Consider the following 27,082-nt stretch of genomic DNA (forward strand, 5'->3'; position numbering starts at 1 on the left):
AGCGACAATGGCTACAGTGTCTGGGGAAAGGGCCCCTGCCTTCACTGCGGAGGAGTTGGAGAAACTGGTGGATAGGGTCTTCCCCAGTACACGTAGTAAACTGTGTGCATGGTGGATGGCACATGATTTTATGGAGTGTCGTGGATGGAAAAGACAGGGGTGGGGGGACAGGCCAGCATGTGAGGATGGTGTGTGTATGTATTTCTGGGGCAGGGTGGGAGGTTTGTGACCAATGTGTGAGAAGAACTGTACGGGAGAGTAACATCCATTATAACTTCACTTTTCCTTTAGGTCAGCACCCACCAGAAGAAGGGGATTTGGAGTGCCATCGCCAAGGCAGTGCGGACCCTGGGGGTCTACCATAGACGGAGCACCCACTGCCGGAAAAGATGGGAGGACCTGCGCCGCTGGACCAAGAAGACGGCGGAGGCCCAGCTGGGGATGGCCTCCCAATGCAGAAGGGGTGCCCGTCGCACCATGACCCCCCTGATGTACCGGAACCTGGCAGTGGCATATCCGGAGTCGGATGGGCGTGTGAGGGCATCCCAGCAGCCACAAGGGGGTGAGTACACTCTCATTCAGCTGACTCTGCACGCATTACGAGGTGTCTGGGTGGGGGAGGTTGGCTGTGGGTTCCCCTAGGCCAGGGTAGATCCATTGATTTGCAGCCTCATTCCCTGTCCAACCCCAATGGTGGTATTTGCCCTCTGCACCTAGTACTATGGCTCCCAGCTGTGCATAATATGGTTCTGGACAGAGTCCCCTATGGGCATGTGCTTTTCCCCTGCCCTGTCAGTGCATGGCTTAGTGCATAGGGCTGCTCTCTCTGTGTCGTTACCGCCAACGGTAGTGGCGTTGCATGCATTGACCATGTGTCTCTTCTGTCTCCCCCCTTTTTGTTTTGTCACCCTGTCCTTGCGTGCATTAGCATCATCTGGCAGAGGAGCAGTGGCACCGGAGCAGGAGGGAGCTGCATCCCACATGGCCCTGGAGGGTGAAGAAACGGAGTCCGAAGGTACCAGTGGGACGGAGGGCGAGGGGAGCTCCACGACGGGGACAAGAGCAGACACCAGCCACAGCGACTCTTCCCCTGATAGGAGCTCCCTTGCTGTGGCAGGCACCACTTTACCCACCGCATCAACAGGTACAGCCGCCACCCCCCCCTACTAGCACCGCCCTCCCAGCAACCCCTTATCAAGTTTCCCGTACCCGCTAACCCAGGAGGGTGGGCATCTCCTTTGCCCCAGGCACCTCAGCCCCTGCCCCAGTCAGCCCTGCTGCCCTCAGTGAGGAGGCTATTGACCTCCTGAGATCCCTCACTGTTGGGCAATCTACCATTTTAAATGCCATCCAGGGTGTTGAGAGGCATCTGCTGCAAACAAATGCATACCTGGAGGGCATTCATTCTGGCCAGGTGGCCCAACAGAGTGCATTTCAGGCTCTGGCCTCAGCACTGATGGCAGCCATTGTCCCTGTGTCCAGCCTCCCTCTTCCAACTTCCTCCACCCAGACCCAATCCCCTGTACCTCAGCCTATCCCAAGCACACCATCAGACCAGCATGCACACTCATCAACACTCAAGAGTGGACATGGCAAACATAAGCACTACACATCCCACAGGCACTCACACAAGCACCATCCCCATGCAAACACACCAACATCCACTGCATCCACTGTGTCCCCCTCCTCCACGTCCTCCTCCTCCCTCCCTGTCTCATCTCCACTCACACCTGCATGCACTACATCTTCATCCACTACCTCCATCACCAGCACGCCCATCACCACACACCTCTCACGTGCACTCACCACCCCCACTACCATTCACACATACCCTGTGTCCTCTCCCAGTCTGTGAGCCCTCCCTCCAAACTACACAAACGCAGGAACACACCCACCCAACAGCCATCCACCTCACAACAGCCTCCGGCCTATTCACCTTCACCCAAATTCAGCAAACGTACGCCTCCTACAACCACTACCTCTTCCTCCACTCCCAAACCCCCTCCATCTTCCCGTCCCAGTGTGTCTAAGAAACTCTTCCTCGCAAACTTTGACCTCTTTCCTACACCTCCTCCCGTCCTTCCCCTAGGGCCAGGCTGTCCAGGTCCCAGCCCAGCACTTCAGCCACCAAATCCTCCAGCACAGTGGTCTCAGCAAGTACAGTCACATCGCAGGCGCCACCTATCCGGGCTGCCAATGTGCCACGTAGCGAGGCCAAGGAGCAGGCCATTCTGCCACCTGCCGAGGTGAAGAAGGTGCCCACATGCCGGAGGGAGAAGCCGTACCTACCAGCAAGCAAGGGTCCTCCAAGCCAAAAGGGGACAGTGGCAAGGCACCAGCAGCGACATCAAAGGTGGGAAAGGGACACAAGCCGAAGAGCAGGTCAGGACAGGGCACGGAGGCTCCGGCTGAGGGACCAGAGTCACCCCTTCTGTCAACCACAACATCAACCAGTACGGCGGTGGACACTGCCACCTGCACTGCCACCTGCACCGCCACCAGCACCGCCACCAGCACCGCCACCTTCATGTCTGCTGCCTCACCAACAGTCCCCAGCATCATCCCCAGTGGGCAGCTGTCCGAGGCTGCAGGAGACGTCCTGCTGTGTCCCTCAAGAGGTGCAGACACATCAACCACCGCCAGCACCTCTGCCACAGACACCTCCGCAACCACCGCCACCAGCCCCGTGACGTGCTCAGACAGTGCCACCACAGCTGACATGGCAATCATCCGCAGTGGCCAGCTGTCTGAGGCTGCAGGAGACGTCCTGGACCCTGCCCAGCGTACATGAGGCATGACTCCCAGCACTGTTTGTACCAGCAGGTGCCAGGTGAAGTCGCAGCAGGGTGGAATGGGTCTCTGCCTCCATGGAGTATCATGCTACCTGGTCCCAGGCAATCTCATGGCACACACACCCAGGTGAGGGAATGGGCCAGAACCAGTGGAGATTCACATCCACTACCTCAGTCCTTGTCAGGATGAAGCACTCTGGGCACAAAGCCCCCTCCAGAACCAGTGGAGATTCACATCCACTACCTCAGTCCTTGGCAAGATGAAGCACTCTGGGCACCAAGCACCCTCCAGAACCGGTGGAGAAAAGCATCCACTGCCTCAGTCCTTGGCAGGATGAAGCTCTCTGGGCACCAAGCCCCCTCTAGAACCAGTAGAAATTCACATCCACTACCTCAGTCCTTGGCTGGATGAAGCACTCTGGGCACCAAGCCCCCCCCAGAACCAGTGGAGAAAAGCATCCACTACCTCAGTCCTTGGCAGGATGAAGCACTCTGGACACCAGGCCCCCTCCAGAACCAGTGGAGATTCACATTCACATCCACTACCTCAGTCCTTCGCAGGATGAAGCACTCTGGGCACCAAGACCCCTCCAGAACCAGTGGAGATTCACATCCACTATCTGAGTCCTTGGCAGGATGAAGCACTCTGGGCACAAATCCCCCTGCAGAACCAGTGGAAATTCACATCCACTACCTGAGTCCTTGGCAGGATGAAGCACTCTGGGCACCAAGCACCCGCCAGAACCAGTGGAGACTGTTATTCACTTGAGAGACTGTGGCTTTGCACTCCCCAGGATAAAGCAGCGGGCAAACCACCCACTGGAGAGACTTGAGAGACTGTGGCTTTGCACTCCTCAGGATAAAGCAGTGGGCAAACTACCCACTGGAGAGACTTGAGAGACTGTGGCTTTGCACTCCCCAGGATATAGCAGTGGGCAAACCACCCACTGGAGAGACTTGGGAGACTGTGGCTTTCAATCAATCAGTGAATTTATAAAGCGCGCTATGTACCCGACAGGGTTTCGAGGCGCTGGGGGGGGGGGGGGGTGCTGCTAGCGTTCGAGGAGCCATGTCTTGAGGAGTCTCCTGAAGGTGAGGAGGTCCTGGGTCTGGCGTAGTGAGGTGGGGAGAGAGTTCCAGGTCTTGGCGGCGAGGAAGGAGAAGGATCTGCCGCCAGAGGTCTTGCGCTGGATTCGGGGGACGATGGCGAGGGCGAGGTTGGCAGAGGGGAGTTGACGTGTGGGGACGTAGAAGTTGAGTCTGGTGTTCAGGTAGGTGGGTCCGGTGTTGTGTAGTGCCTTGTGTGCGTGGGTGAGGAGTTTGAAGGTGATCCTTTTATCCACAGGGAGCCAGTGGAGGTCCTTCAGGTGGGGGGAGATGTGACATCGGCGGGGTATGTCGAGGATCAGGCGGGCGGATGCGTTCTGGATGCGTTGGAGTCGTTTGATGTCTTTCGTTGGGATGCCTGTGTAGAACGCGTTGCCGTAGTCAAGTCTGCTACTGACGAGGGCTTGAGTCACCATCTTCCTGGTTCCTGTTGGAATCCACTTGAAGATCCTGCGGAGCATGCGGAGGGTGTTGAAACAAGAAGAGGAGACGGCGTTGATCTGTTTGGACATGGTGAGAGCAGAGTCGAGGACGAAGCCGAGGTTTCGTGCGTGGCTGGCTGGGGTGGGTGGGGGTCCGAGGGCGGTGGGCCACCAGGAGTCGTTCCAGGCCGAGGGGGTGCGTCCGAGGATGAGGACTTCCGTCTTGTCGGAGTTGAGCTTCAGGCGGCTGTTGCTCATCCACTCGGCGATGGATTTTAGTCCCTCGTGGAGGTTGGTTTTGGCGGTGAGCGGATCTTTGGTCAGGGAGAGGACGAGCTGGGTGTCGTCGGCGTAGGAGATGATGCTGAGGTTGTGATGACGGGCCAGTTGTGCGAGGGGGGCCATGTAGACGTTGAACAGCGTTGGGCTAAGAGAGGAGCCTTGGGGGACGCCGCAGATGAGGTTGGTGGCTTTGGAGCGGAAGGGTGAGAGTCGGACTCTCTGGGTTCTGTCGGAGAGGAAGGATGAGATCCAGTTGAGGGCTTTGTCTTGGATGCCGGCTTCGTGGAGACGGGTTAGCAGGGTGCGGTGGCAGACTGAGTCGAAAGCGGCTGATAGGTTGAGGAGGATGAGGGCTGAGGTTTCGCCGTTGTCCATTTGTTGTCTGATGTCATCTGTGGCGGCGAGGAGTGCGGTCTCAGTGCTGTGGTTTCGTCTGAATCCAGATTGTGAGGGGTCTAGGATGGAGTTGTCTTCTAGGAAGTGGGCGAGCTGTGCGTTGATGATCTTCTCGATGATCTTCGCTGGAAAAGGGAGGAGAGAGATCGGTCGGAAGTTTTTGAGATCGTTGGGGTCAGCCTTGGGTTTCTTGAGGAGGGGTTGGATTTCTGCGTGCTTCCAGCTGTCTGGGAAGGTGGCGGTGTTGAAGGAGAGGTTGATGATCTTGCGGAGTTTGGGGGCGATGGTGGCGTCGGCTTTGTTGAATACGTGATGTGGGCACGGGTCCGTGGGAGAGCCTGAGTGGATGGAATTCATGGTTGTTAGGGTTTCGGCGTCGTCTACTTGGGTCCAGGTGGTGAGGCGGCAGGCGTGGGAGGAGTCGTCGGGGGTGGGGTCTGGCGGAGGTGCGGTGTAGAAGCTGTCGTGGATGGCTGCGATTTTCTGGTGGAAGAAGGTGGAGAGATCGTCGCAGAGTTTCTGGGAGGGAGGGACGTCGTTGACGTTGGTGTTAGGGTTGGAGAGTTCCTTCACGATGCAGAAGAGTTCTTTGCAGTCGTGGGCGTTGTTGTTGAGGCGTTCTGTGAAGTGGGCGCGCTTGGCGAGTCGGATCCGTTGGTGGTGTTCACGGTTGGCGTCCATGAGGGTAGCAAGGTTGTCGGGTGTGCGCTCGAGGATCCATTTCTTCTTGAGTTTCTGGCAGGTGCGTTTGGAGGTGGTCAGTTCGTCTGTGAACCAGGCTGGCTTTTTCTTTTCTTGGTTGGCGGTGGGTTTCTTGAGTGGGGCTACGGTGTTGGCGCAGTTGAGGATCCATTGATGGAGGTTGATGGCGGCGGTGCTCGGGTCGGTGGGTTCAGGTGGTGGGTATTTGGCGAGTGTGCTGGTTAGTTGGTCTTCGGTGACTTTTCCCCAGCGGCGGTGAGGCGGTAGAGGGATGCGGTGGTGTTCGGTGTTTTTCTTGAAGGTGAAGTGGACGCAGTGATGGTCGGTCCAGTGGAGTTCGGAGGTGTGGCTGAAAGAGATGTGGTTGCTTGAGGTGAAGAGTGGGTCAAGCGTGTGTCCGGCGATGTGGGTGGGGGTGTTGACCAGTTGACGGAGTCCGAGGTTGAGGAGGTTGGTGGTCAGTGATGCGGTGTTGGCGTCGTTGTTGTTTTCCAGGTGGAAGTTTAGATCTCCCAGGAGGATGTAGTCTGGAGAGGCGAGGGCGTGGGTGCTTGCGAGGTCAGAGACGGTGTCGCTGAAGGGGGCTCTTGGTCCTGGAGGGCGGTATATGAGGGTTCCTCTGAGGGTAGTGTTGGGGTCCGTGTGAATCTGGAAGTGGAGGTGTTCGGCTGTCTTGAGGGTGTCGTCCGTGTGGGTGTGGATCTTGAGGGTAGATTTGTGGGCGATGGCTATCCCTCCGCCGATTCCATTGGTGCGATCTCTTCTGGTGATCTTGTATCCGTCAGGTATGGCGATGGCGATGTCAGGGGCCGAAGAGTCGTTCCACCAGGTTTCGGTCAGGAAGGCCACGTCTGGGGCGGTGGTGTCGAGCAAGTCCCAGAGCTCGATGGAGTGTTTTCGTGCGGAGCGTGTGTTGAGGAGGATGCAGTGCAGGTGGTTTGTGTTGGTTGTTGCTGGCTTCGTTGTTCTGTTGCAGGAGAAGTTGCAGGTGCGGCAGGAAAAAGGTCCTTTGGTGTGCTTCGGGGTGGCCAGGAAGCACTCTGTGGAGGGGCCAGGGTTGAGGGCGAGGAGTTCGCGGGCCGAGTATCGGAGGCAGGAGTTGCGGGGGACGTGAGGACCAGGGGGGGTGGCGCTGGGTGCAGTCCAGGCGCGGACGGGCGCAGACGGGCTTGCCTCTGGCGCACCTCCAGGTCAGAGGTTGCTCACTCGCGACGTGCAGCGCCAGCCATTAAAAAGGGAGGGGGGAGGGAGGAGCAGCTGGGAGGCGGGAGGGAGCAGCGAATGGGGGCGCGAGGGGGGCGGGGCCGCAGGGAGGCAGCGGCAGGGAGCGGAGAGCAAGGGGGAGCGCACAAGGGGCGAAAACACGAAGGCACAAAAAGTCGAGCAAAATACAGTCACAATATGAAAACAATCAGAGAAATACACTAATGGCACAGTATACAATCGGGGAAACAGCAATCAGAGGGGCACAACGGGGGCAGAAGCGCAGGAGGCGAGGCGCTTGAAAAACAGTAAAAAGGCACCACAGGGCGGCAAAAAGTGGCACAATCAGAAGGGGCACGGCGGGGGCAGAAGCGCAAGAGGCAAGGCGCTGAAAATAGAAAAACTCTTACAGGACGGCGGAAAAACGGCACACGGGTCAAGTGAAGCCTCGAACACGCTAGCAGCAGCGTGGGCGGGGGTCAGAGGCAGGAGACAGCAGGTTGGCTTTGCACTCCCAAGGACCAATCAGTGAGCATGGAGCCCCCTTGTGGAGCAGTGGCGTCGTCCGTTCATCCGGCTGAGGTGCCCCCCGAGGTGCCTGTTTATTTTCCATCTGATGCCCCTGCAGTGTTCTCTCCATTTCGAGTCAGGTATCTTGTGTGGGCTTCGCCCATGCATTTTGGGACACTGATCCACGGACAATGATTTCATTAATATCCGGACTTGTATAGTTGGTGTATATGTTTGTGTATACTGATTTTTTAATTTGGCCAATCTGATTTTTATTGATTACACTTGTTGCAATCATTTCCTTTTGTCCTTGCGTTCTTCCAGGGGGTGACAGGGTGTATATGTAATGCTGCTGCATGTATTTGTGTGTATGGTGTTGTGGGTGAGGCTGGGGGGTGAGGGTGTTGCGTGTGTGTGTCATTCGCTTTTCCCTCCCCCCGTGTGCTGGGTGCAGTACTCACAGTGGTCGTCGCCGGCATCTTTGCTGCTCCTGATACAAGAGGAGGTAGACCAGCATGGGCAGGACCTGTAGTTCGGGCTCCATGGCGTCCTGGTTGTTTGTAAAGTATCGAAAGGTGAGTGGTTTCCGTTCCAAGTCCTGTTTCCGCCGTGCTTTTGATGGCGTTGGTACCGCCCCGGAAAAGGTGGCAAATAGGCGTGTTGTAATACAGTGGGTGGAACCTTGTGTTCCACCTGTCTGTTGGCGGTTACCGCTGTGGTGTTTGTTTCTACTGCCGTGGCAGTCGGAGTGTTAAAGTGGCTGTCTATGTTGGCACTTTCCGCCATGGTTGTGATTCCATTTTTTTTCCGCCGGCCTGTTGGCGGTATTACCGCTGCTTTAACACTGACTGCCAGGGTCATAATGAGGGCTTAAATGCTGTCCCCTCTGTGCTGAGAAGAGGACTATTGCACTGTGCAGTGTGGTACCTGATGGGGCTGTCACCTAGTGTGCTGCTATGAGTGACCTCTGTATGTCAGGAGGGGCCTATGTTCATTAGAGAGGGCTCCAATGTTTGGAGCAGCATGCAGCCATGAACAAATTGGGAGTAGCCCCCTTTGAGAAAGAGCATTGATTCAACCACTGTAGCCCAGAGTATCCAAGACATGTCACTGGACTTAGGGAGACTTATCATACAATAGGAGAAGCACAGTGGATGACTTTAGTCTTGACTGCATCATTGACCCTTCTGCTTCACGATGAGCCATCAAACATGCATCCAGACTCTCCAAACTACTGTTCCAGCAGTAGCAGGTAGGATTAAAAATTGGGCCGTCTGGCCTTTGGGGAAACTTTCTATGACTGCAGCACTGTGGCATGGGGACACTTTGACTTTTGAAATGCCATTGTGGAACTTCTAAGACTGAAACTCAATAAAGAAGCCTAGCCTGAGAGTCTAATGGAGTTGGAACACAAGGGTTGCCCCTTTTATGCTCGTGTATACACTTTAAGAAGACTGTGTACATTGTTTGTCGTGTGCCTTATTTTTTTGTGTTTGTATATGAACAATACTTTTACATAAAAGAAAGTAGTTGAGTAGAGAAATCGAAATACCAGAGAGGGCTCCATTGACCTTTCCCCCCACTCAACATATATGGCTGCTCAAAAATTAAATAAAGTAAATAATTTTATTAGTGGAGATGGCATTAGGATATTGTCATGGAATGTTGTCGCTGTGTCGAGGTAAGCTCTCTAACCCTGACTGATTGTTGTGTATTAGTGGCCATGGTGTAGTTTTCTTACAAGAAGCCTGGTCCCAAGATAAACTCAATTTGAATGGTTTTAGTTGTTTAAATTATCCATCCACCCTTTCACATTCAGGAAGACCTCAAGCTGGATTGTCCACTCTCACTGCAATTATGTTGCCCAGACTTAATGTTAGGGAAGTGAATTCTACTTGTTTCTACCAGATGCGTTTATTGAAACTGCCTGACACATTTGATATTTTCTTGATAGATTTCTACTGTAATATTTATGATCTCAGTTCAACAAAAGTTATTGATGACTTATTGGATGATATTGTAGACCTCTAGCTCAGGCATAAAAAGGAAGTCCTTGTCATTTGGGTGGCAGGCGTCAATCTACACCTTTGCAAAGATAGCACCATCACACCCTGTGGACTGAGGGATCTGAATGGGAGAGAAGGGCTCATTTTAAACATGTTACTTATGGAGAGGCAGTCAACAGAGTAATGTTCTCAATGGACTTGGGTTTTGCCAATGATTACAGGAATTCTGTTACACCCCTCCCCAAATTTAAGGGTAATGGACACTGAAGTAATATAGGTTATGTAATTATCTCGGCTGACATGTGCCCCTTCCTGCAAGACTACAAGGTCACCGCTAGCTGTAGCAGTGACCACAATATGCCTATTTCCACTTTCTCTTTAAAATTGGATGAGGAGGGATGTCAAGACAAGGGTAATTCAACTGACTATTCCCAAAATGAAGGCATAAGATATAATTGGGGAAGGATCAATAAAGAAAAATTTATACACAACCTTATGCGGGACAACCAGTACCCTATCTCAGGCTCAGCCTATTCTCACAAACACCCTGAGAAAACTGTAGAGGCTTTTAGCAAACCCCTTAGTGTTAAAACTCCTAAAGGTTGGTTCATCATGTATGTACTTTAGCTCTCAAACAACTGAAAAACCCATGTTCTAAGGAAGAAATTAAAGTATGTGGAAGCAAATAAAAAAGGCGGTTGAGAGAATGAAAGAAAAGCTCAGGAAGGAAGCATGGGAGGATTTGGATTGGGCAAGTAGCTTAAAGGATAATGCCACATTTTGGAAAGTTGTGAACCAACCTCTTTTCTTGGCTTCTAGTAAACTTACAATTGAATCAAACATTACTGTGCACTCCAGGATAGAATATTTTTCAGATGTCTTTTGTCGAGATGATGACATCTCTCTGTCAGCCATATCAGAATTTACACATCTGGCCCAGAAAGATATTATTTGATTTAGTCAGTAAGCAGAAGTTAAGGATGTTATTACAGCATTTAATCTGTGTCCTTCTGGAGAAGCCCCAGGTCCTGATAGGGTCCCCAAGATCTATTTAAAGCAAACAGTGCTTTCTGTGCACCCATCATAACAAATGTTTTAAGTGCTGCCATAGTTTGCCAATCAATTCCATCTTGGAAGAAGACAGTGGTTTTTACAATTTTTAAGACAGGGGATAGAAACTGACCTTGCTGTTCTTGTCCAATCTCCCTGCTGGATAGTTCATGTCAGATTCTGGGCAGAGTATAGCCTCTAAAATAGAGCCTTGTTTTGAGTAGAAGCAGATACCTTCTTTGGTGCAATATGGTGTTGTGGGTACACTAGCTCATTCAAGAGCTCGATTTCAATAAAGTGCTGTTGTTTGCAACATTCAGACTTATTTGGGTATATTCATTACATTCTTGACTATCAAGTTTGTAATAACCAATGCTTGTGAAATGTCTCATTTATTATAACCGATGCTTGTTGATTATGCACATTGTATCCCACCTGCTCAACTTGTGCAAAACTGTAACTGCCAAAACCTGTGCTCTTCACTATGTGACCTGTATTGAACATGTACCACAATCAAGAGGCTAATTGCTCATTACCTTAGCAAGCAACCAACTGCCTTGCCATCTGCTCCAAATGTAACTGCCAAAACATGTGCTCTTGACAATGTGATCTGTATTGAACTTGTTGCGATCAGGAGGAAATTGGCTCATTTCCTTAACAAACAATCAACTTCCAACAAGGTATATGTGCACATTTGATTATTTAAGGATGCTTGTGAGTCTGAGGGCTTGCTTGGCTTCTACCTATTGCTCCGCTGACCTGTATCCAGTCAGGTCAGCTCCTTGTCCTCCAGCTTACCTCCAGTTGAGTTCTAGTGCAAATCAAGTTCCTTATCCTCTAGCCTGCCTCCAGTCGAGTTCCAGTATTCCTCTTTCTCTGACTAGCTTCCAGTCAAGTTCTAGCATTTCTCATCCTCAGGACAGCCTCAAGTTGAGTTCCGGCAATTCTCAAGCAGCTCCCCTCTCGAAAATGTAGACACCTATGGTCCAAGCTAAAAGATACAACACATTTGAGAAATGGCAAAACAAAACGCTAGAGCCCTGGGGACCCCCGTAAACTTCCCAAACCAAATCAGACAAAAGGCAGGGCCCCCTGTCATGCTCCAGAGCTAACCCTGTTAAAAAGAGAAGATAAAAAGAGGGAAAGAGAATGGAGGAAGGCATAAAACAACACCAACAAAAACTGCTATAGAATAGCTATAAAAAGTAATTGTAAGGACAAAATAGAGAATGCCTCCAATTCCCCCAAGTTGTAAGCATCCTTATGAATCTTCCCATAAATCCCCACCTTCAAAAGAATGGTACAGCATGTTTGCTAACATTTTTCTTAACAAAGTCTATAAAATGTTGAACCTCCTACTGTTATCCTGTTATACTGTTATCTACCACACCTAATGCAATCACCCCGGCAATGCAATGGTCAGGTCCTATCCCGTCGGCCTTCCCCACACTGAGTCACAAGACAATGGAAACTACTCTTAGGTCAATCAAATCAGGATATCCTTTGGATCCATCCCGTCCTGATATTATAAGTCAAGGTGGCACCGTCTCCTCGGCCATCCTCTTGGACATTCCTAGCCACTCCTTGGAAATGGGCTACATCCCCCAAGCATGGAAATATGCAATAGTAAAGCTACTTCTAAAGAAATCTTCAGCAAATCCCCTTCCTAGATAACAGCTATAGATCCACTTCCCTGCTTTTTGCAGTGAGCAAACTAATAAAAAAGCATGCCAATAAACATCTATCCAGTTTTCTGGAATCTCATGACATTCTCCACCTCACTCAGACAGGCTTCAGATCTGGCTGTAGTACAGAGACTGTAGCTACAGAGGAACTCCTTTCAATTCTAGTCCAAGGGGGGTCAGTGGCAATAATAATGTTGGGCCTAAGTGCGGCCTTTGTTATGGTGTCATATCCTATCCCCATTCCGAGGTATAGGAAAGTGCCCCTCTTGACAAGGTCACCACCTACCTTTTGCCACTGAGGTATTCAACTGTAGGTGCACTAGGTTCCTGCTAACCAAGTCCCCAGTGTCAGTGCTCTTTCCCTGAAACATGGTAAAATGTCTAATGTACAATTGGCACACTGTTTAGAACCTCTGTAAGTCCCCAGTAAATGGTAATCCTGGTACCTAGGGCCTGTATACTAGAGTGTGCCCGTAAGAGCTAAAACATGTGTTGTGTCACCCTAAGCCCCTCTCCTTAAAAATTGCACACAGCCTGCCATTACAAAGTGCCTGGCATGGTGCATGCCATGAGTGAAAACATGACATGGCACACTCAGTGTGTGCCATGCCCCAAATCACTGCATCTAAATACATATAAGTCACCCCTTCACCAGCCCTTGGAGTTCTGAGGCAGTGTGCATTACATTTGATGTGAGGAAATATCTGTAGGAGTAGATATGTCCCTGTGATGTCTAATACAATTACTAGATGTTACATGTTAACAGGGAAGCCATCTTAAGGTAAGCACTGGACGCTCGTCATTACGTGTTTCCCAGCTACATAATAGCCTAAAAACATTTGGTGTTTGGTAGCAAACAGCTCATCTTAATATAGCCATACTGATTTATTATGACATGCATGACATGTGCCCTGTGAAACCTAGTAGTCCTCTACTGTACTGGCTAACTGGTACCAGCCAGTCTGCCACCACAGACATATTTCTGACCCCCTGTAGATGAGAGCCCACACTATGAGGCCAGAAAAATTGCCTGATCCACAGGAAGGTATTGCCACACACTCCAGCAGGATGACTTGTGAATCTGCATACCAAGACCAGTGACTTTAAAGTTCCTGCCGCCTTTAAATGCAACCCAGGCTTCCCCCAGCCTGAGAGTTGCCAACCCTTGCCCTGAGGCCCATTTAGCACCAGGACAGATAGGAAATTAGCTGTGCATGTAGGTGTGTTTCACTACCAGGCTAAGCACAGCCCTAGGCTGGGCATCCTGATGTGCTCCATGAAAGAAGGGCTCCACCATCTTGGTTTTGGTGGAATTAAGAATTCTGGGACAGGAATACACCCACTCCCCACAGGAAGTGGTTGTATCAGGATTGTAGTCACTCCAGGGGTGAGCAGCCCATTGGCTGCTACCTTACACTCCCTTAAACACCCCTAAATTGAGTATTTAAGTGGCCCCCTGGCACCAGAAGTACAGATTCGACTGACTGAAAAAAGAAGAGAACAAAGAAGAGCTGAACAAGCGAGAACTGAGGACTGCTGGTGAACTTTTGGTGCCAAACCTTGCCTGCTTACCTGCTCTTGTCCTGACAATCATGGAAACATGACATCCCGCAGATGTGTATCCTCCAAAAGCCTCAGAGGACCCCCAGCACTTCGTGAAGCCATCAGCATCTCCCTCGAAGTGGAGGAGCCACTTCCCTGCAGCCTGCAGGCACCAACCTTAATGGCTGGCTCACCGTTTTGCTGGCCACCAGGTCCACCATTGCAGCAGCCACCCAGAAAGTCAAATTTGTCTCCCACCAACTGAGAAGACGACAGGGCCCACCAGAGCCATCCTGCACTGATACCCGGGGTACCTAACCCCTTTCATCAACCAAAGCTTATTTGAGTCCAATCTGGATTCCAACACTGCAAAGCCTGACAAGCTGACGAGGGACATCAGTATTGCAGAGGCCAGCACTGAGAGTGGCTCAGCTGTCCTGTGTGTCCCCCTCTTACAGGTCCAATGAGAATCATGGGCACATTCTATACAGGAGCATCCATCAACCAAAACCAAAACCCTTTGCACCCAAGGTCCCTGACCCGTGTCCATGGCAATCAACAGTGATCCTCTTTTCACAGCCCCCCACAGGCAGAGCACCCCATTTTGAGCTCCTGGACGTATCTCCAAGTCCCCCTCTGCAGCATGTTTCTAGGTGCCCCCCTTCTTCACCATTGGCGCAGTGCACAGGGCACCCGACCCATCCAGCACCTCTGCACCAAAACTACCCAGGGCAGGTAAAACTGAACTGCTGATGTTTCTTGTGACCTTGCCCCCCCCAGCACCCTACGACCAAAAGGGGACACGTGAGAGCCTTCTACAAAGTCCCCTATGCAGTAAGGGAATCATTACCACTTAAAAGCTCATTGGTGTATTTACTCACCCCACTGTGAAGAATCACTCTGCAACAGTACTTTCCTTGCTTTGAAAAGTTTCTGATGTCGAATATAAATAAGTGTATTTTTCTAAAATTGGTCTTGAGTTTCTTCTTGAGTATACCCCGGTGACGGTCGGTGTGTTAACTTGGCAGTTTGGCCTGGCCAAACTGCCAATGTCACAATAGTGGAGTTACGTACCGCCAGCCTGTTTGCAGTACTACCGCCACTATTATACCGACTGCCGGGGTCGTAATGACCCCCTATGTGTGTTCAACAAATGCTTAGCACTACCCTCTAATAAGACTAAACTCTTCGTTAACACTACCACAAAAATAGAGCATTTAGGATTATCATATTATCCACTATAAACCAATAGGGTTGTCTGTTTGCACAGTGTCCCCTTACTTTTAGTACACTACATGGATATCCAGCTTCCACCAAAAGGACGATACAGGTCGGAATCACAGGAGACACCATTAAGGCCCTCATTCTGACCCTGGCGGTCGGCGGAGAGACGGCGGTCGGACCGCGAACAGACCGGCGGTATTAAAAATGGCATTCTGACCGCGGCGGTCCCCGCCGCGACCGACCGCCACTTCTCCACTCCGACCGCCACGGCGGTCATGACCACCGGGCTGGAGTTTGCGCACTCCGGCCCGGCGGTCGTCCCAAGACCGCCAAGGGTATTATGACCCTGCCTACCGCCGCGGTTTCTTGCGGGCGGGAACCGCCGTGCAAACCATGGCGGTAAGCACTATCGGGGCCAGGGAATTCCTTCCCTGGCACTGATAGGGGTCTCCCCCACCCCCCACTACCCACCAAAGTCCTCCCCCCACACCCTCCACCCCCCTGCCACCCCCCAGAGGTGGTACGAACCCCCTCCCCACCCCCAGCCCGACATGCACATACATGCACCCCGACATGCACACACCCCCAACATGCACATATACACACCCCCTACACACACATACACAACGGGGACACATACCCGCACATATACATGCAGACATGCGCACCTGCCGAACAGCACACATTACCCATAGACACAGCAGCACCCCCCGCCCGCATACACGCACTCACACACCCCCTCTACACACTCACACGCACACCCCCATGCACGCCCACATCACACAACACCCCCCCACCCCCTCCCCTCACGGACGATCAACTTACCTTGTGCGTTGGTCCTCCGGGAGGCGACGGGAGCCATGGGGAGGTGACCGCCAACAGAAGACCGCCAACAGAAGACCGCCACACAGAAATGTGGGTCGTAATTCTGTGGGCGGTGTTCTGCTGGCGTGGCGGTGGAGGTTGACCAGTCTCCACTTTCCCGCCGACCGCCAGTGTGGCTGCTGGCGGTTTTCCGGCGGAACGCTCCCAGCGGTCAGAATGCGCACAGCGGCATACCGCCGCGGTCGGCGGTCTTCACCGCGGCGGTAACTCGGCGGTCTTGCGAAAAGACCGCCAGGGTCAGAATGAGGGCCTAAGTGTCTGGAAACCTTCCTGGGTGACAGAAGCTTCCAAGTGGGCGAAGGTTCACTCTACTCAGTTGTCCATCCCCTACAGTGAGGAGTCACACAGAGCTCCTCATTGAGCCCCACACTTTTTAATGTGTATGTGCTTCCCCTAGCAGAAATCGTACGGTCACATGGTCTTAGTGTTGTATGCAGATGATACACAGATAATCATGCCCTTCACACCTGATGTCTTCTGAACTTCCACTCATCTTAATTAATGTCTTATGGAAGTCACTTACTGGATGTACACAAGCAGTCTAAAACTCAACAGCATCAAAATGGAGGCACTTGTGGTAGGTAACAACAGGTCAAGATGGCTGGAATTGTCATTGTCAGAACAACTAGGTGAATAACCTAAGCTTGCCCAAGCAGTAAAATGTTTGGGTTTCTGGATAGATGAAAAACTCACAATGGAAATACAGGCAAATAAAACTTACTGGATCCTGTTTTGGCATCCTGACATCCCCCGAAAGTTCTTACATGTATTACCGCAATCCGCTAGGAGAATAGGGGTACAGTGTTTAATAAGTTCAGGTTTAGACTATGGTAACTCCCTTTACTTAGGGAGTCCAAAATATGTGATAAAAAGACTCCACGTAGTCCAGAATGCCATCAACAAAGTCCTTCACAAAATACCTAAATACAATTTAGCTAGTTCAGCCCTAGCAGTCCTAAACTGGCTTTCAGTTCAACATACAATTTATTTTAAGGCTCTTTGCACCGCTCATCACACCTTCCATGGGAAAGGCACCCTCATCATCCAGAAGCTACTTACATCTCATGTTCTAGGTTGGTCCCTTCGATCAGGTGATCAAAGGCTCCTGCCGGTGCCCAATGTCAAAAGAGTGAGAAGCAGCAGCCCCTCCTTTATGTATTGTATTCCCAAACTTTGAAACACCCATCCAGCCTCCCTCAGAAGTCAGGAGTCAGAAGTCTGCTTCAGAAAACTTCTGAAAACTCACCTTTTTAGAAGACTGGATCTAAGTCAAAAGATTCATTAGGTATTCCCTAGAGGTTGTTGAAATGAGCACTGGGAGGCCCGGTCAGGGAGCTATGCGCTATACAAAAAGAACTGAATTGAATTGAATTGATTATCTCTGTCTGCTCCCATTCGAAAGTTAAATGGTAAATGGTTCCATGGGGCTCCCTCAAATATCCACATGAGGTAAAATTGTATATTGAAGTTTAAACATCTACAAGATCACAGTTTTATTGATCTTTATAACAGGTGCTAGACAATATATCATTAAGGTGCAGGCAGCGCAGTGCTCATACGTGCAATAGTGCAAAAGTTAAGGCCTCATCAGGACAGAGATTCCATCAGACCAGGCACCTCTCAGTTGGGTATATCTCACCTGTAAGGAGGTCTCATTTGATGTCAAACATGTTCCTTTCTAGAGGTGGGCTAAATAAGCTTTAAAGTAATCAACATATGACTGAAAATGGAACCGGTGCAAGTCCTGTCCACCCGTTTGTATGTCCGGTAGTGTTAAGCAAACATCTGAAGTATGGATTGCAAGCTCTTCTTAATAGCATAGAAAAGGCTCTAAATACAGGGCAAATATAAGCGAAAATAAGGGGAAACTCTGCCTTGTGCCTCAAGAGAATATATATTTTTGGGATCTACCATAGCAGATAGATCATCATATAATAATTGAAATCTGTTATCCAATGAAGACCCAGCCCCTCATTTACTCAAAATGAACCAAATTGAGGTCAATAAACCATGTGAATTCCATCTCAGAAACCAACAGGATAGTCCAGGCCCTAAAACCAGTAGTTTCAGCAGTAACAAAGTTACCAGTGGTAATGTTTATAAGAGTATTAGTGTCCCTATGTGGTATGAAGCTTTGCTGCATAGAAGAAACCAACTGATGATTATACCTTTGATACAATTAGTTAATATTTTAGAGTAAATGTTGGCATCTGCTATAATTAGAGAAAGGGAATGGTACAAATGACATAAATTTGGATCCTTGTTTTTCTTCAAAATGATGACCATGTTAATTTCCTTTCACAAAGGTATAGAGCCAGCCTCAACTGCCCCACTGCCAGAGAGTCCCTTTACTGCATTTAAAACATATTTCAAAGTAAAGTTTGACCTCTTGGTCAGATGCACCTTCCAAGCCAAACAGCCCCTGTCCATTAAACTTCTACTTATCCTTTGTCCAGTATACTTTTAAAAGTTATGAGAGAGATTTACAATTTACACTAGAGAGTTCAAAGTAACAAATCTCACTGGTTATAGATCTAGAACTCTGTTTGTTTAAGTGTTGAAAGTTGACCTTAAGATTTGCTATATTTGAAATATTTAAAACACTCTAAATAGCACCTTTGTGACCGTGGCACTAATTTGTAAAATAAGCAGCTAGTGGAGAGTGATGAACTGTTTGTAAACCTTATAGCCATGTTTCTACTAAATTTTTCGATCCAAATCCGACTCAGCTTAAACTAACTGGTCATGTTCATTCTTTAGCCACAATAAGTGACTATGCACTTTATTAAGCTCTTGACGTTCAAATGTATCTTTATGTATCCTAAAAACTAGTGTAGCCTCTCAGTATTATGGCTATAACCGTACACCATGTACCCTTTAATGCTCAGCTGCAAAATTGAATATATCATGAGGCAGCTGTGTAAGCAACTGTGTAAGCACACTGATCAAATGTCCTTTATACTTCATACTCAAGTGTTTTGGACATACATAACCCTGTAAGGTATATCAATAAGTTGTTGTGATATGAGAGCGTTTTAAGATAGATTTGAACCTGCTACAGAAGGATTAAAATGCATATTATAATGTCAGTAAATGTGTATTGTCTATAATGAAGAGAATAATAAATATAGTATGCATCATTACCAGGGATGGTAGGCAAACCATTACTCAAATCTAACTTGGCACCGGCGTGGCTGATCACGACTTTCACTGCCACCAACCTGTTGCGATCTCTGATCCTGGCAGACTCTGTGGTCTCCTGACTGTCTGACTGCCAGGAACATAATCTGGCCATCCGACAGCCAGGATTGTGGTGGTCGGACCATCACAACAAGTTTTGCGGTCTTAGGACCACCAACCTTGAAATCAGGCCCTAAATATTTAGCAGAGTTATCCTGCTACAGGGTAAACTCCACCTCAGCACTCAACTCAAGATCTTGCAAATTGTATTTTTTTTTTTGGTACTTTGTCATTCCAAATCTGGGGTAGTGCTTTATTTTCAAACTGATCCAAATCTGAAAGGTTTAAACACATCACAACTGGATCTAAACATGCTTGTCTTTATTGATGACAACAGATGTCAATTGTGGGAGATCCATCATGTAATTTGTCTTTTTCCTCAAGCACTGCAACATTACATCATAATTCCTTATGAGGGAATTTAATGAACACTAATGTTGCAGAACAAGGAAAAAGCACACTTTACCCAGACAGCATATTCCTTGGTGTTCATTAACCCCAAATTCAGCCTGTAACTAAAGGTACAGATGTAAGCCCATTACCAAACAATACCAAAGTTAAAAGGTAAGTAGCAAACATGATTTAAATCCCTTGGGCCATGTTGTTTAAAGTGCCCCGGGGGCTCAAAGAACATTTCAGCCTGTACTTGAACTCTGAGATACTTTGTTATTACAGAAAGAACTGCAGATATGTGTGCAGCCCTTCTGTGAGATCAGGAATGTATTATTTTTTTATCATAAGTAGGTGTGTTCTCATTTGCATTTGGTTGTGAACCCATGCAAATGATTGAACCCTTGCTCTAGCAGCAATTTCCTTCCTACAAATGCAGAGGAAAGCACAACAAAATGGTTGAGAGGATCACTAAGGGGGTGATTCTGACCCCGGCGGTCTTAGACCGCCGGGGCCAGGGTCGGCGGGAGCACCGCCGACAGGCCGGCGGTGCCCCGCAGGGCATTCTGACCGCGGCGGTAAAGCCGCGGTCAGACCGGCAACACTGGCGGTCTCCCGCCAGTGTACCGCCGCCCTGATGAATCCTCCAAGGCGGCGCAGCTCGCTGCGCCGCCGAGGGGATTCCGACCCCCCCTACCGTCATCCAGTTCCCGGCGGTCCGCCCGCCGGGAACCGGATGGCGGTAGGGGGGGTCGCGGGGCCCCTGGGGGCCCCTACAAGTATTTCACTGTCTGCTTGGCAGACAGTGAAATACGTGACGGGTGCAAATGCACCCGTCGCACCTTCCCACTCCGCCGGCTCGATTACGAGCCGGCATCCTCGTGGGAAGGTCGTTTTCCCCTGGGCTGGCAGGCGGCCTTTTGGCGGCCGCCCGCCAGCCCAGGGGAAAACTTGAGGGCGGAATTCTGGCGGGCGGCCTCCGCCGCCCGCCAGAATCAGAATCACCCCCTAAGTGTCCAACACTTAGACGGTTGCACACAATCAATACACCACTTGAAGGTGCCCCTTGGAAGAGGCGAACAGAGGTTTCCGGGATCCACAGACATCCTTCTGTAGGCTAGTGCAGAGAATGGCTGCATCAACCTGTAGGGAGATCTTTGTCCACCTTTGAAACCCATGCTAGGTCTCCCCCTGCAGTGAAAGGTAGAGCAGCAATTTTAAAGAGTGGTTCAGTTTTCAACCAATGTGTTGCTCGAAGGATGCAGATTCACTCCTGCACTCTGAAGAAAGTGTTAACTGTAACGAGACACACTGTCCTGGTGTATACCCAGCACATCCATTTAAAAGTGTGCTTATGATATATACCTGACGATATGCTGACAATATAGGTCGGAACAATGCATGTTGGAACCACGCATGCGTGAACAACGTGGTCGGAACAACGACCGCGTTGTTACCACAAATGTCTTTACCACGAATGCTTTAACAACAACTTTTTGTTGTAAAGGCATTTCTGGTAAAGGCAAGCGTGGAATGACATGCCCCTAAATGACCGTGACCCCCCACCCTGCCCCTAAAACCTAAAACTACCCGATCTCCCACCTGCCCCTAAAATCTAAACTACCCCAAAGCCCACCTGCCTCTAAAACCACTGTGACCCCCCACTCCCGCCCTAAAACCTAAAACTACCACAACCTCCCACCCCGCCCCGCCCCGAAAACCTAAACTACCCCAACCCCTCACCCCACCCTTAAAACTACAGTGAGCCCCTGCCCTAAAACCTAAAACTATCACAACCCCCTCACCCTGCCCCTCAAACCCAAACTACCACAATCCCAACCCCTGCCCCTAAAACTACCATGACCCCCACCCCCAACCTAAAACCTAAAAGTACCCCAACCCCCTGCCCTGGCCCTAAAACCTAAAATTACCCCGACCCCACACCCCACCCCTAAAACTACCCTGACCCTCCACCTCACACCTAAAACCTAAACTAACTTAACCCCCCACCCCTGCCCCTAAAACTACCACAACCACCACCCCGCCCCTAAAACCTAAATCTACCCCAACCCCTCATCCCCCTAAAACTACAGCGACCCCCCACCCCACCACTAAAACTTCAATGTATCCCGACCACCCATCCTCACCCCTAAAACCAATAACTACCCCAAACCACGGCCCCTGCCCCTAAAACTACAGCGACCCCCACCCCGCCCTAAAACCTAAACTACCCCAAACCCCACCACTGCCCCAAAAACTACCCCAGCCCCCACCCCTAAAACCTAAAATTACCCTGACCCCACACCTCCACCCCATAGAACTAAAATTACCCCTGCCCCTAAAACTACCCCACAACCCTACCCCAGCCCCACTTACCTGACCACGCCCTCTCCGATCCAGAGTCTGTTTTCCTCTGCCTTAACCAGCTTGTTAGTTGTTCAGACATCCCTGGTTAAGGCAGAGGAAAACAAGTTTGTTGTTTATGAAAGCACTGTTCCGCTTTCGTGGACAAAGCACCTTGTTGTTCCCATGTCGTTGTTCAGGCTGCTTCCCATGCTGACTTGAATACTATATATTTAATGGTCACAATCAGTTATGCTTTGTCATATCTTTCAATTTCAGGCAAGAGCATTTCTTTTTCTATTTGATTATATAACACTTCCACTCTTCCTAAGAAATAATCACTTTGGGTTTACGTTTTTGTTATACACATGTTGTGCAAATACATCATTCGTAACATTAGGCATTGTACGTTCAGTGTTAAACAACTGAGCACACTGCCTGTTATGGTTGTGAGGCACTCTTGTTTATTTAAACTTTTAACAGGGAAATGAAATACAAAGGTGAAAGACGACGAAGTAAACACAATAAGCAATTTCAGGTGGAAATACAAGTATATAATTAATTAATACATTTTAAGGATCCCATGCACTGCACCACCTCACCAATAGTTACCAATGTCAACCGTGAACTCAGAATCCTGAGAGAAATCCACTCACCTCAGAGCAAATAGGGCTCATAGAAGAGAAATACCAGAACATGAGGGGTTGCAAAGATCACATCAGAACCCTTGCGATCAGAAAGTGACATTTAAAATGTACAAAACCCAAGTTACGATTCACAATTTGGGTTAAGTGAGTGAATGCCGAATTGGTATTTGGAAGGGGCGTGTAATTGGTGACCATCCAAATCCCCATTCCCTAAGCTATGAATTAATATTTTGGGACCAAAATCATGCTTATCTCCAGAGATTCCCTAAATATTGGCTACAATATTAATCTGCATTTCGTTTTCCATCTCGATGACATGCACTTTAATAATCAGTTGAGGCTAGGCACTATTTTAAAAGATTTCTTTAACTTAGTTGATTAGCCGCTAGCATAAATTTCATTCAATAATTCTTTTAATATGAATTTTAAAAAAGATGTGTTCCTGGTTTACTGTCTAGACGAGATAACCCAGGCCGCTAAATATGTAAGCCAACATACCACAAGCAGAATCTATTGTACGTGTTTAATAGTATTGTCTTTGGCCTGTGCTTTGTATATAATTAACATTCGAGGTCCAATAATGGCTTATGTCCCTAAATGATCAATCTTATTGTCTGGTGTAGGTAGTGTTAATTGCCGTGAAAGGATGTATTTCTCCAATGCAATCATGTCCTACTAGCTGTAAATTAAAACACGGCAACCGATGAGACCCTTTAATTATACTAATTATTTTTTTATTAAAACATGATTTGCCTTTCGACCTTTATCTCCTGTTAACAAAAAACTCTACATCGAAAGTATTGGCAATATTAAGCTTTAAAGAGCATCTGGAAAATACAATGTCGATGCCCTCCTGCAAGCCAGAACACTTAAACAGTTCACACCGATTGATGGTATTTACATTTTCAATGAAGTATAAAAATACTGCATATTGGAAATGATTACTTCTTCCACGTACAATATGTGAGAGAATTTAAAGACACATAAGCAGGACGGACGAAGAACATCCACATGTATTAAACATGTAGACACCTTCTTCACTTTTTTAAACGCCTATGGACAGGTGTAAATGCACAATCTGAACGCAGAGCAAAGAAGACACTTTTGCTACCCTGAACAGCATCCGCCATACGTGTCAATATCATGCCCTGGCTATGCAATTTCCAAGAACGAAGACAGCCTGAAGTGAAATTATATTCATCATGATGGGATTATCGAAAAGTAAGTGTTGACAAGTGATGATCAATCACTGCCAGTTTAATAACACAAACATGCACACAAGGCAACACATCTGCCGATTTTCATACAGTTGAAAGCTCATTAAATTCATACAGGTAGCAATTAATAAATCAAGTGATGTACATTGTTCTTATCTCAGTCTCATAAAGAACATAACATGTATTACTTAAAACCATGCTTCATGATTCAGTAGTTCCAGTGAAAGATTGGGTGCAGAGTTCGGAGGCAGAAAAATACCAAGTTGGAGCAACCGGAAAATTACTTTATGGCAATTAGTGAGTGGTTGCTGTGAAAATATGAACAAATGCCAACAGTCTCGAGAAATGCTGTAGGTCCAACACCTATAAGTGTTCAATTTCACCCAGTTGTTTACTTACTGGCAGAAAAAGCACATATGCTACTTATCTGTTGAACACTGACAGAGTGACCCAAATACAGAGCTGTGCCCACTCGGGTTTCTGCCCACATATACCTGGCATGTCTTCAATCTAAAGTCATGGTTATTTAATGCGTCTAAGCATGTTCACAGCATATGTGCAGGTACAGGCTTAGGAGCAGCTCTTGACCAAAGGACTTCTAGGCTGGTTCAGAAGCATGGTGGTTCTCCTGCCTGAGATTTGCACTTGATTGAGAGTTTCACCTTAAGTCGTCGTGAAAATGCTGTGCTATTGATAACTGGCATTTGTACAGTGGCAGTGCTTAATTTGAGCTGGTGGTTGTAGGAAAGAGCCACCGGCCCTCCATTTTGGGGCTAGGACTTTCTTCACCATAGTTTGACCCAGAAGGCAGAAAAGGCAAAAGTGGAAGAAAGAGAAAGATGGAAAAACTATGGTAAAGGGGGAATCTGGGGTGAAAAAGAATCTGCAAGAGAGAAATAGAGAAGCAAGGAGCATGTGGTGATGGAAGAAAGGCCTGAATTGGAATCAAGGCTACTGTGCCTTAATATTTATTAAACTCATCATTCAGCAGCAGGCTCTGGAAAAAATGTTTGGGCCCCAGCACTGATGACGCAGAAACGAAGGTTTTACATTTATTAGCGCATAAACGTAGTGCCGCAATAATCAAGTGTGACTTTAACCGAACTAATAAAGATTGTACGGGGACAAATGTGCCCTCAGAGTAGTTCGCCAACATTTATAAGCGTGCTTTATATAACGTGATGTATTAGAATTGTACTAATCTGACATAACCGTAAACGTGTGCCATGATTTGCTTGTTTGAAATGTTTTAACTTAGCATAACTTTAGTGGAGGCTTCGGCCTAGTTGCCTTGTCTCACGGTTTAGATGCTCGTGTTTTTCTAATGTGCTAATAAAACGTGTATTCTTGTTTGAAGATGTACTTTTCCAGTGAGATCGGTTCACATGCTTATCTTTAAGGTTTCGTGCCAGCCTGGCATCTTCTTCTTTGCTCCAAGGTCAATCTGCAGGTGCAGACAATGGAAGCTCTGAAAGTGAGTTAATTGGTAAAATATGTTGCAACTTACGTTCCCGACTCCAAGGATAATGTATGCCTAGGTAGAAGCTTGTGAATTGTTGTTTTTGATTGGACAATTTGAAGCCAACCTATGAACCCTCCAATGGAAGACCCTACTGGATTTGAACTGTTGTTTATTTAAACCTGGTGCACAAGAAGAAAGCAGCCATTACCCACCAGCAGCCATTAGCCATTAGCCATCAGCCATTAGCCATTAGCCATTACCCGCCATTTGCAGGACATTGCAGCCATTATGGCCCATCTTGCCGACCTCGTCATTTTGCCATCTTCTACGATGCCAATTGATGTTCGACGCCATTTAGAATGAGACTTTGATGCTTTCTCTAATTGAGAGAAAGAGACTTTAAGTAATTCTCGCCCTAGAGACTTTAACTTTGATTTGCCCCTTTGCATAAAGTAGTAGTTTTGTCCTTTTATCTTGCCGCTGTGAGGCAATTGCCCCGTCCACCCTGCCCCTTTGCCCCGTCCCATGCTGATCGAAACCGGTACCTGTGAGACGAAGACTTCCTTGAATGCTGATTGAATTTGGTAAATATGAAAGGAAAATGTACAATTGCATTGTGTTTCTTTTTAGGTAACCAACTGCTGATTTTTGATAAGAGCCCTAGTTAGGAGTTTTCCAAATCAATGTTGCTAAATTGTTTTTGCATGAAGTCCCACATGCAGATGCTAATTTGATGTTAGATGAGGATTCATTTGTTGCACGATGCAATTTGAGACCTTGTTATGCTGACTAATGTATGCAATTAGCCCATTACAGATTATAGTTTTAGCGGTTTGCGTTGCTATCATCGAATGCATTGTTATTCAAATGCTGCATAGATTGCATCTTTTTCGCCGTTATGGACAGCTATTAATGTTCATTTACATATATCATTTGGTGTTGAGACACATTTATATCGTGCTAGCTTTGTTAATATAGGGAAATAAATTCATTAACTTTGAATAAACTGGTGTGGTTATTCATGGCCGAAAGGTCATGGTTCGCCGAAATGTTTTCTGGATTAATTGTGAAGTGTTATGTTGATCAGGGCATTGCTTATGTTCGTTATTGATTATTGATTTGATTAAATTGACTAATCTCGGGTGAAGAGAGCCCCACTTGGTCAAAAGATTCATCGACCCAAGAGCGTCCAAATACAGGTAATTTATTAGGACGGAACGCTCTATCAGCACTTATTCTTTTACAAACCAAGCACTGAGAACTGGCTTCTCGCCTTCATCAACATCATCATTCTTATTCCGAAAATACCTTGGGGACAAAATAAAATGGGAAAATAGTGTGAAGTAGAAGGACAATGTGATGTGTGCAAGGTGATTGATGCACACAGCACATACACTGAATAAGAACTGAGACAGAGCACAGAAAGAAGACCAATAAGCAAATAGTACAAACTCACTGTTTCTAACATAAGACTACAAGACAGAAAAAGGTTTCATGGATACACACTTCACTTAATACTTTCCTTTGCATCCTCTCTAAACAGAATGCATGTTTTTTTCTTCTTTGTTTCAGGTAAACATAACAGTGATTGTTATGTTATCTAGCTGTAATTCCGAGTCTTCATTATGGTGGTTTGCCTCACTTTCTTTTATGTCATTGTCTCATGCTGTACTGTTGCGAAGTATCATTAACCCTAAAAAGCTAGAAACAGAGGTATACAGATAAATCAAGTTGCAGACCTACTAGAAGATATCCCCTCCTCCTTTATCCTGTTTAGCTTTCCACATGCATTGGATTCTTGTTTCCAGGGTTGGCAGTAAAGGAGCAAGCAAGGTAGGTCTCTACGTCACTTTCATGATATCTGATCTCTGGGATGAATCATACACCATTTATTGGACAGGCTATGTTGCTCTATAAGGTCATGCTGCAAGGCCCTATTCCTCTGTTGTTCCTGACAAGACTAATAAAATACTTTGT

The sequence above is a fragment of the Pleurodeles waltl genome, chromosome 1_1 (genome assembly GCF_031143425.1).
Source record: "Pleurodeles waltl isolate 20211129_DDA chromosome 1_1, aPleWal1.hap1.20221129, whole genome shotgun sequence".
Lineage (NCBI taxonomy): Eukaryota > Metazoa > Chordata > Amphibia > Caudata > Salamandridae > Pleurodeles > Pleurodeles waltl.